Below are 12,266 nucleotides of genomic sequence, written 5' to 3'. Positions count from 1 at the left end.
GAGGCCTCCATTTTGTGCCAATCACTGCCCTGGTCTCCTTCCAAATTCAGTTTAAAATATAGGGCAGCATGTTGGCTTAGTGGTTAGCATTACAGCTTTGCAGCACTGGGGACCTGAGTTCAAGTCCCAGGGTCAACATCTGCAAAGAGATTGTATGTTCTCTCCGTGTTTGCGTGGGTTTCCTCCAGGTCCTCTGGTTTCCTCCCACACTCCAAAACATACTAGTAGGTTGATTAGATTGTGAACCCCATTGGGGACAGGGACTGATTTGGCAAGCTCTGTGTATCGCTGTGTAATCTGTGTGTATTATATAAATATTAAATAAATATAAATATTAAAATAATAAACCTCATCCACAAAGCTATGCATAATGCTGCACCTCCCTACCTCTTTTCTCTCATCTCAGTCTATCGCCCAAACCCATGATCTTCGATCTGACAGTGATATTAGATTAATCTCTACCTTAATTCGAACCTCCTACTCCCGTCTCCAGGATTTTTTCCGAGCCACACCAATTCTCTGGCCCTTCCCCGGACTCTCACACTAATACCCACCCTCCAAAGTTTCAAACGTGCTCTTAAAACCCATCTTTTTAGGCATGCCTGTCACACTCGCTAACTGCATGAAATGTCAACTATCTCTTTACTAATCCATGCTATGTCCTCCTCCCGTTGCTTATCCAGCAAACACCAGATAGATACCAAGCTCCAGGCTTCTTAACACTTTGGACCTCACGTTCAATCCACTGTCTAAATTCCTAAATGAATTGAATGTCTTACTTTCACAGGCTGTCCGAAACAAAGTAATCAACAAGGACCTTAGTGAATGCTTGAAGAATCCAGATCCAGTTATCCCAACCCTGTATCTACTACCAAAGGTACACAAACATTCAAAAGTACCACCTGGTCGACCTATTATATCAGGGAACGGAAGCCTAACTGAAAACATAAGTAAATTCGTAGACCATCACCTTAAGAAAATAGTCGAGACATTGCCCTCCTATACACGAGATACAATGGATCTTTTACGTAAAATTGATGGATTGCACGTTGACGATGACACCTACATGGTGACATGCGACGTGGAGTCCCTGTACACGTGTATCAAACACCAAGATGGTTTAAAGGCGGTACAGTTTTTCCTATCTATGGAAAATATGACGCATGACTTTAAGATACTCATTCTGCAGTTACTGGAATTCATCCTCTGTCACAACTTTTTTGTTTTTGGGGGGTCCTTCTACCTGCAGCTCCAGGGTACAGCTATGGGGGCGGCTTGCGCGCCCTCATATGCAAATCTGTTCCTGGGGCTGTGGGAGAGGGACCTCCTGAACGGTGATCGGGGTGTCTCTATGGACCGGGTCCTCCTTTGGGCCCGGTACATAGACGACATCCTGATCATCTGGAAGGGGGATTTGACAGATCTACAACAATTTTTTGTTGTATTAAACAACAATCCATATAACATTAAACTAACCTACAATGTTGATAAATTCTGCGTTTCATTCTTAGATGTATCCATCAGGAAGGATTCCCACGGCTTTTTACAAACGGATGTTTTCAGAAAAGAGACATCCGTCAATTCACTATTACATGCTACGTCATCTCATCCACCCCAAACCATCAAAGCCATCCCTACAGGTCAATTTCTTCGGATTAGGAGAATCTGTTCCACAGAAGAAGACTTCGAGAGACAAGCGACAGATCTCAGAAACAGATTTCTCCAGCGAGGCTATAGCAAAAGATCTTTGAAGCAAGCATATAGACGTGCAAAGAGGACCCCACGCCAAACCCTGCTGACACCCAGACAAAGGGAAACACCTTCAGACCTGGTGAGATTTGTTACAAATTATAATTCTCAGTGGCAAGAAATGCGCCAAATTCTTGCACGGTTTTGGCCAATTCTTCTAGGGGATCCTGTAATTGGCAAATATGTCACACCCTACCCCTCAGTAACGGCCCGAAGATCCAGAAACCTACGTGACCTTCTGGTCAGAAGTCACTATGTCTCGGGAAAATCGGGTACCATTTTTGGTGTAGATCGACCTACAGGGGGATGCAAACCCTGTGGTAACTGCATCGCATGTCCCAATGTGGAACGTGCATATACCTTCACGGATTCATCAGGCACCAAGACCTACAACATCTCACAAAATATTTCTTGCAGAACCACAGCGGTGATCTACTACGCCACCTGCCCCTGTAATTTGATATATATTGGCCTAACCAGCAGGGCCATGAAAATAAGGGTTAGGGAACACATGCGTGACATTAAAGCCACACTCGGCACTGATGCAGATTTTGAGGGTAAACCAGTGGCACTCCACTTTAAGGAGAAACATAACTCGGATCCAAGTCTCCTGCGAGTGCGTGGTATTGAAAAGGTGGACCTTGGAATCAGAGGTGGTCCGATCCAGAAGATTTTAGCTCAACACGAAACCCGTTGGATCTGGACCTTAAATACCTTAAAACCAAGAGGTCTCAATGAGACCCTTAGTTTTGCTCCATTTCTCCAATAAACGTACCCACAAATAAAAACCACCCCCTATTCATCCCCCAAAAAAAAATTCTTACCTTTTCAATGCTGCGTTGTTCATGTTTTGCATTTATACACTGGCGTCTTTGAACACCAGTTTTTAACTGTTGTTTTTATTTTGTTAACTCAAACATATTTTCTGTTTTCCAGCATCTTTTCTTCCCACAGTATTCGATAATTATACATCACCGACAATAATTAAGCCTTTTAGGAGTTCGTTCATACAAATGATGATTTATACATAAGATCGAACTGAAAATACATCCAAACCTGCCTTCATCTTTAATCCTTTCTTGCGCAAAGTTCATAGAAAAATTCTTCTGGCTTTTCGAGGACATGGCCCCTTAAGGACATGTATTCAGACATATGTAACTATACTGCATAAATATTCCTGTTATTCTTGTTCTGTATACCAAATGATAAATTCAAGACAATATTGCCATTGTTACTTCTGTAATGCATATATATCCATGTAAAACAGTTGATATATTCACCTTGTTCCCTCACATTTTCCCTTCACTTCCCCTCACTCACTCGCTCCTCCCTCACTTTTTCCCTGCCCCATTCCCCATCACTTCCCCTCACTGCACTTCATTACTTTTAAGTCAAAAAATGTGTATGTACGCATACCATAGGTATTCTAATTGATTTATTAATTATAAATGTTGATATTTCATCTTCTATAAAGGTCCATGTGTAAATTTATTAATGATAATGTCAAGAACTTGTAAAAAATCTATGTGATGAAAAGAGTGATAATCTGTTTTATCCCATTTATCATTGAAGGAATTCTTTATGCACTTGTCACTTTACCTCTTAACACATTTCACAAATTTTATGTGTTTGGCATGTATAATCCATTCACTTTTCCTTAAATATTCACATCAATTTTAGGAGTTTGTCTTGTAAAATACAATTTATTTAATTTTTTCTTCAGAGTTTGTATTATAATATTTGGTTACACCAGGTCACAGTATTGAACTACGAAATGCACTTTATTTAATCTTCACACATTCGTGATACTTACCCTCTGCAACTAAACTGGTTCAGTGTAACATATATTACATTAAATATTTCTCTTTACTTTGCAATCAGATATCCTCTCTATAGGGGGCGCCAGACATACATGCACTTTATAATGCCTATTGCTTGCGCTTCTAGACTAACAACTAATACACGCTGCAGTCTCGCGATACTCAGTCACGTGACCTGATGACGCCATTGGTCACATGACATATCAGACACCACCTGATTCTTTGACACGTGACTCCGTGACGCCGCGGGTCACGTGACAAACCCCACACCATCTGTTTTGGAAATCAGCAGGTTTGTGACCACACGTAATTCTTCCTACAACGCCTATTGGCTCTTTTTCCTCTTATATACACCCCCTACACTACATTGACGCCAACCCCCAGACGAAGGCTCAGCGCGAGCCGAAACGCGCGTCGGGGACACGGTACACCCTGGACAGTGGAGGACCCCTACATCCTTTACCTGGTAGGAGCTGTTGCTTTCACTTGGCCTTTATACTTACCTATTTACCTTTTTTGCAGGGCATTTTTTGTCCCATTTGGAGGGCACCAATGCCCAGTTGATGGATCAATATATTGTTATTACATCCTCAGTGAGATACACATTCTCAGGCCCAGCTCCATTCGTTCCATTGTACATACCATCTCCTTCCACTTTGTCCAGGTAGTCCCGTTTCTGTATCTGCTACACCTCAATACCTGTTCTTGCCATTTTTTCACATAATTTTTAATCATATATCAGTGTCTTATTTCTGTCACTTGCATATATTTTTACTTGTTTGCATTGTGCCATCAATAAAAATGTACTTTTATTCCAACAATAGTCTTTAGTGTTTTTCCAACTTCCCCTACAATGCAAGGGGTACCCCTCTTAACACTTTGGACCTTGTATATAAGATTGCGGCAGATAGCTGGTTCAAGCAGCAGAATTTTTATTTATTAAATTATGTTATACTGTTCCCTTAGAATGGCTGGACCATTATAAAAGCTACTTTACCTCCTGTGTCACCCCCTTCATACTCATAGAATGTAAGCTCTTGTGAGTAAGCCAACACCTGTGAGCGGAGTCTAAGTGGCACCCGGCCTTCAGCAGAGCACGCTGCAAAGCAGGTTGGACTTGCTGTGGTGGGATACCACTAGGCTGCTCCACCGGCTCTACTTTGCTCGTGGTGGTGGCCAAGGCGAAGTACAGAATTGTAGAGCAGAAACGTGTTCATGGACAAGCAGGAGGTCAGGACAGGCAGCACGGGATCAGAGTTGGGGACGTAGCGGAAGGTCAGGACAGGCGGCAAAGGATCAGAGTCAGGAACATAGCAGGAGGTCACAATAGGAATCACACCGAATGGAAACACATTTCCAGAGGCATAGAGCACAAAGGAAGCCGGAGCACGCATCCTAGGAGGTGGGGCGCACAAGCTGGACCGTGGGAGTCAACACTGAAACGTGGTCAGGTTAGTCCGCCTGCCGCAGCCGAACTAGGAGACAGGGTGGTACACGGGTGCAGCTGCAACCTGGGACATGGGTCACAGGAGCACCTGTGACATTATATTTGTATATGTCAACTACGATTTGTAAACCACTGTGGAATTTGATGACACTATATAAATAAAGATCATTATTATTTTAACGTTATGGAAGGCCACAAAAGTGGAATATAATACTAACTGCTGTATTAAATAAATCTTGCACAGCACATCACAATACTAAGTGAACTTTAACACAATAATTTCAATAAAATCACAAAGTCCAAAGACATGAAGTGGTTAAAGTTGTTTTTTTTACATATTTTGTAACAATTGCTGTTGAAATAGAAATAGGATGCCAAGATTCTATGTTTGATATCAACAATGTCCCTGGAGTTACCAGGTTCATTTTGTAGAGCTGATAGCTGTCAGTTGTCAGCAAATGCAGAGCACACCTGCCTATGAGGAAAAGCTCATACGAGCAATTTTTAAAACTGTCATTCACAAGTCTTAGTCATAATAACTGCATGGAATTGGAAACATTTCTAAATATTTCTAAATAAACTGCAGTCTATTAAAGGAATTATTCATGTATTTATATTTCCCTCAGAAATACAGCTTTAAAATTAAGTAGAGATGTTTTGGGCAGTAACTAATGAGGTGTTATACATATGAATAACTAAAATGTAACAGTTTGTTTCTATTAAACCCATTTGTTATACCCCACATTTTAAAGTAATATGAACTCATCCTGCAGGACTCACACATTGACAGATGAATTAAAGGAATCCCTGAGGTTCTGGGGTATCTACGTGCAATACACATTGGAGTGAATGGAGAGCTTGCATAATGGAGGCACTACTATCATGTGAGATCAGTATACGGTTTGCTTATATGGATGATTGATGATACACTAATTGATTATAACTGTATTAGTCACTTTAAGGGCTCATGTAAATGTGTCAGGTGTATATCTTTCGATAACAGAATGGTGGCTCACTATGAATTAATACATGCACATTACATCACTTATTTTCAGGACCTATATGAGTATATCATGTGTGTATTATCTGAACATTAGTGGATTAGAATAAAGGTGGTTTCTGCAGTAATCCGAGACCCATGCCTTCTAGGGGACCCATAGCCACCTGAACCACCCAACAAATTTTAGACTCAGAAGGACGTTCAGCCATGAAATTCTTATACATCTGTTACTGCACTCACTACACATGGGGGCATATTTACTTACCCGGTCCATTCGCGGGCAGATTGAAAGGGAAGCATGGCAAAGAAGTGTGAATAGCTTCCAAACCTTATGCGGGAATAATGCAGGTGCGGCAAATTAAGAAATACAAGAAACTTGTATTCAAAGAACACGGGTGGAACGCCACAGTACATCTCGATGAAATAAAATTTCTTCTTTTATTGCATGTTCATTAAAATTCGTTCACAAAGACATCACGGAGGCGAACACAAGGCAGGCATTTCCTAAGCGTTTCGGAAAGTTTGTCTTTCTTTAGTCATAGCATATTTACAAATGACAAAAACACACATTTATAAAACCAAATAGCCTATCAAGAGATACCTTGGTGCTGACATCACATCCTAATAAAAAAAGAGAGGGAACAAATCCCTATATCTTATGTATCCTAAAACAAACAATGCTAGATCATTTTTTAAATTTAACCCATTAGGGTGCCGGGTATTGAATTTAAAGATCCAGTGAGGCTCACGCATCAGCAGATCTTTTTTTACGATCACCTCCCCTGCTACGATGAAAGTTTTTTCCAATGCAAAAAATGGAAAACCAGCAGAGTTTTTGTTATGTGTAGCAATAGAGTGTTTCACACCCCCAGAGTAATTCTTGTTGCCATTTTTTAGAGCGGTCGAATAATCACTTATATGGACTTTAAGTTTGCAAATTTTGTAGCCTATATTTTAAGATTACATTTTTCACAATTAGACCACAGACCACAAAATCTGACTCACAATTCATAAAGGTTTTCTCGTAAACATGTATAATTTACTTTGGGCTGTAATCACACTGGGTGACAGAATATTCCCAGGATTTTTCCCCCTTTTCATAACATAAGAGTACCCATTTTTCAAAATGTATTTGAGATCGTGATCCTGGTTTAATAAAGGTAGATTAATGATAATCACTATATCATGGTGTTGTGGACTGTAGGGAGTACTTAAAACTGGCGAGTCTCTCCTGTCTACACCTGCGCTAGATTCCCGAATTAGTGCCTGTTTTTTGTTTCTCCTCATTTTTCCTGTTACAATGTCCTCCATTTTTAAACCCTTTTTTTTGTTCTTATTATTTCCTCCATATTATAGCCTCTATTAGATAGCAAACAATACGAAGAAATGATCCAGTGCTTGTGTTAGGAAACCATAATGTCTCGTTTATAAAGTGTTTCAAGTTCTCACTGTATGTACTACCGTATATTTGTTTAAATGATGGTTCAAGGCCATCATAGCTACTTGATGGGGTATAGAGGTGTAGGTGCAACCACCCGCAAATTTAAGAAAAGAATACTAGAGCATATAGGAGATATAAGACAAGCAGAACCAAACAGTGTCACTAAAAAAACTATCTCGGGAGCCTCAAGGCATTTTATAGAACAGCACGAGGGAAATCCTACAGGTTTTAGAGCCTATGCCATTGATCGAATTAATTATAACATCAGGGGAGGAGATCGAAGTAAACAACTTTTTGACAAAGAAGCTTTCTGGATGTTGCAACTAGAAACCAGATTCCCCAGGGGAATGAATTATAAGCAAGAATTTATGTTTCATTACTAGCTTAATACCCGGAGATATGGTTAGAAGTACATCCCCAATTAGCTGGGTGTCCCCTCCTTGTTCATCTGCCTCTGGTAACTGTTTACACATCAATCTGAACATACCCCTATCTTCTACTAGACTAGTCCTGTCTATACATTAGTCTGAACAGATCCTTATACCCTACCAGACTAGTCCCGTCTATGCCGAACATATTCAGTTTAGACGGTGTACTGCGGTTAGCAGGTACCCCATACAGTGACCCTTATATATTTCGTTCAGTTACCCACACTTATTTATCATAAAGCTGTAGTCTTTACATTATATAAATGCACAAAAAATTATTTTTTACTATGCTTGGCAAGCCTGCTATAATGGAATTATGTAAATAGCTTATATACAGGGTTAATACCAATTGTTTACATATAGGGTCATTGTAACACAATACGCGCTAATCTGACTAGCCTCTTTTTTTCCCCCAACCGGACACACAAAATAAGAATATAGTAGTTATATATCAAGCACTTTTCCGGTGCTCTTCGTTTTGTTTGTGTCCGTCCGCATTGAACCATATTCTGTGTTGGTGACTACATACTATGTATGATATCTTACCTTTCATGTTGTTTTTAAATGTTGACATAAGGGTTTTTTTAGAACAAAATTAAATATGGTTTTATTATACTAAACAACATACCTGAGAGAGGCGTTCCTAAATAAGCTTGACGTCACGGATCAAGGCGGACCTTGTGTCCCCCTCCCTCTGACGTCCCTTCCCGTTTGTAATATAATGGTGCTCCCTCTCAGATATGTGTGAGCCTTGACAAAGAGCGAGTGTATGCGCTCGAAACGCGTAGGCTGCTCATTGTAGTCCACTACCTGGACGCAGTGCTAGGGTTTATGTGATGTCAATACTTTTCTATGGATACTAAATAAAAAGCCTGAAGTATTTTTTCCTAACACAAGCGCTGGATCATTTCTTCGTATTGTTTGCTGTCTTCCTGCTGTCATCCCAGGCTCGGACTGTGTCCTCCATCTCTGTCATCCCTGGTTGCCACCACGGGCCTTTTCGCACCAACGACCTGGTGGCACCCCACCGCAGCAAGACCATCCCGGTTTGTGGTGGGCTCTTTTGAAGACCAGGGTGCCACTTAGACACTTGCCCTGGGTTGCGGCTAGCACTGTCTTCTCCTCCTGCGGCGGTCCAGAGGTTCCACTGGTCCACAGACTCCTCCCTCCGGACTCTTCCCATAGAGACTTTCCTCCCGGATTCTGTCGTCTGTATGACCGTTACAAGAACCCTTTAAAAGCAACACAGACTCAAGCCAAACCCACTTAAAAAATTTGTCATGATGAATATCCACCAGTGTTCATCAAATAATGGTTATATTTTTTCAAAAGAAACAAAAATACAGGAGATGCACAGCATGGGACTCTAAAATTATTTATTGTGTGTCCCATATAACTATATACTCTTTTAAAAATTAAAAAGGGAGTTTTCCCAGTAACAGAAATAGGCAATGAACAGAGTGCATGTAAAATAAAAGACGCAGGTGTTTGAAACAGGAGACACTTCACATAAGAGTTACATATGAAGCTAATTAAATATTTTATGCTTATTTTATGCTTATCTAAGAAATTAGATTCATTTTATGAACATCACTGAAAGTTCTGGAAAATTCATGGGTTTCTTTTAAATCCATGAAGAATACTTAAAGTCATATAAAAGTCACAAATGCTGTCACAGAAAAGGCCCCTAATCACGGTGACAAATTGCCATGTCTGGGAGCACCTAGCAGGCCGATGTGTTTCAATAAGATTATTCTGATTGATTTCGTTTGTCCACTTCAACCTTGAACAAAGTTGATCTGTAGATGCGATACAAATAAGACTTTTTCAGAATGACACCTGTGAGTATAAAATGACTCTGTAAACTAGTCTGACATACAAAGATGGTTATCAATGTACAGCTAAATAAGATGCAGGACACATTGATTTGCTTGGAATTAGGGACACTATGAACACAATACATAATATAATATGTGACAACCAGCTGAATAAGTGATTGCTGGATTTGAATGTCAATGCAAACGGCTCATGTAAAGGAATCCATTGTGTCTTTTATCTTGAGAGAGCAAAGCAGGTACAATTCACACAGTTTTCTGCATTGTTCTAGTGGTTAACAATGTTTTGAACTATTGATCTTCAGGTTCCATATCTCTCCATCAAATAAATGAGACCACCATCATTTTACAGACAATCATCTTGGCAAACTAATACATACATTTGACTCGCAACTATTTACCATATTCTTAGTTATGTACATTCTTGTAACTGCATTGTTACTGCTTTGCTCTTGGTGGTAGAATAATGGTTTTCTTCTGATACACTACAAATTACAAGATTTCCTCACATTTCCTAATAGCTGAGTGTGTTAGAGTAATTCTGAAGTGAAATGTGACTACAGGCAGTCCCCGGTTACATACAAGATACATACAAGGTTCTGTATGTTTGTTGAATTTGAATGTAATTCGGAACTGTATATTTTATAATTGTAACTCCACACTCTCTGTCTCTGGTCTCTGTGACAATTGCATTTTAAAAATGTTGGGTTGTCAGAAGAACTCCCGGCCTCCATCTCCACTGTATACTGCCACTGTGTTTCTGGGTCATCTGCCTCATCTTCTACCTCCTCCGGATGCTCCTGCTCCTCCTCATCTGTCACCTGAGTAGAAAAACCACTAATTTCACCAGATTCTGCTCGTGTTCCAATGTCCTCCTCCTTCTCCAGTTCAGCCCCCACCGGACTCATATGGCCATGAGATGTAGTTGCCACTTCTCCAGTGCCCTGACCAGACAGATTTTGCAGCATCTGTTTCAGGACATGAAGCAGTGGAATGACGTTATTCATCCCGTAGTCCTGGCGACTGACAAATAATGTGGCCTCTTCAAAGGGCCTGAGCAAACGGCAGGTGTCAAGCATGAGCTGCCAGTAGCTGACATCAAAGTTACATAGGGGAGTACTCCTGTCCGCTTGCATCATCAAAAAATAACTAATGGCTTTTCTCTGCTCATACAGGCGGTCTAACATATGGAGGCTGAAATTCCAACGGCTGCAACTGGAGGAGGGTTTGCTTGGCTTTGTAAGAATGGTTGAAGTGCATACACAGCTTCCTGGCCATTTTTGAGAATGTCTTGCAGATGGGTGGAAGACTTTCGGCTTGGAATTCTCCACCTCGGTTCGGCACAAGCCATTAGTTCTCTGAAGGGTGCAGAGTCCACGACTTGGAAAGGGAGGGACAGCAGTACCAACAACTTGGACAGGAGCACGCTCAGCCGCTGCACCTTAGGATGGCCCATGTGTAGTGAAGAGCTGGAGCATCTGGACCGGGAGATGATGTCAAAGACAAACAGCTCCCTTTGGCAGAGGTGCTGGAGTCTTGACTGGCTGACATGGCATGTGTGTCACTAGGTGCTGCTGCTGTTGCTGCGCCTGCAGGATGGACCACATCTGAGACCTGTTTCTCCCAGGCCATTGGATGGTGATGCTGCATGTGTTGACGTAGGGCCGTGTTGCCAATGTTAGCTCCCTGGCCATGCTCCACTTTCTGCCTGCAGATTCAACATATACACACGCTCGGCTCCGCTGGTGTCTTAACAAAATACTGTCACACTGCCGAGATGGTGATTTTACTGCCAATACTCAGCTCTGAGAGACTTCTACCACCGCTGCCTCGCTGAACCCCTGTGACAATGCTTACTTGGACCTGTGAATCGGGATTTGTACCCCGCAGTCATTTTGGCTCCCGTCCTCGCACTGCTGCCACCCTGCTGACTCACGGCCACAGTAGCGACTTGCTGCCTGCTCCGCTGCCTGCTCCACTGCCTGAGGCACTAGATGACACTCTTTTTGCCCGACGATGATGAATCTCGTGCTCTACCCGGCTCGCTGCTGCGACATCCCCTTACTGTCTGCGACCTACTCCACCTGCCACCTTTCTGTCTGACATAGTGGTTAATAAACTCCGTGGATTTGACACTTTTTTCTTGCTCTCAACTTTAGCAACAATAAACTATTGAAATTTGCAACGGCGTCTGGCATGCAGAGCAAATCCAAGGAAAAAATGGAGATAGCCGGAGCACTTGTATATAAAATCCAAAATTGCTTTATTGGGTATGCATTAAAATAGCACACATCTTGTGCATAAACGGTGCAGGTTGTAAAGGCAGAAACCTACGCGTTTCAGCTCACTGCGGAGCCTTATTCATGGTATAATATGACAAAGTTAAAAACAGCACTGTGGTACACCTGAGCAATCAAAAGCTTCTAACGTCACTTCCGGTTTCACAAACGCAGTCAAATCTATGTATATATTACTGAGTACAGGCAGTCCCCTACTTAAGGACACCCGACTTACAGACAACCCAAAGTTACAGACAGACCCCTTGA

This window comes from Engystomops pustulosus, chromosome 2 (genome assembly GCF_040894005.1).
Source record: "Engystomops pustulosus chromosome 2, aEngPut4.maternal, whole genome shotgun sequence".
Classification (NCBI taxonomy): domain Eukaryota; kingdom Metazoa; phylum Chordata; class Amphibia; order Anura; family Leptodactylidae; genus Engystomops; species Engystomops pustulosus.
The sequence above is the reverse complement of the archived record's forward strand: the minus strand, read 5'-3'. Positions refer to the sequence as shown.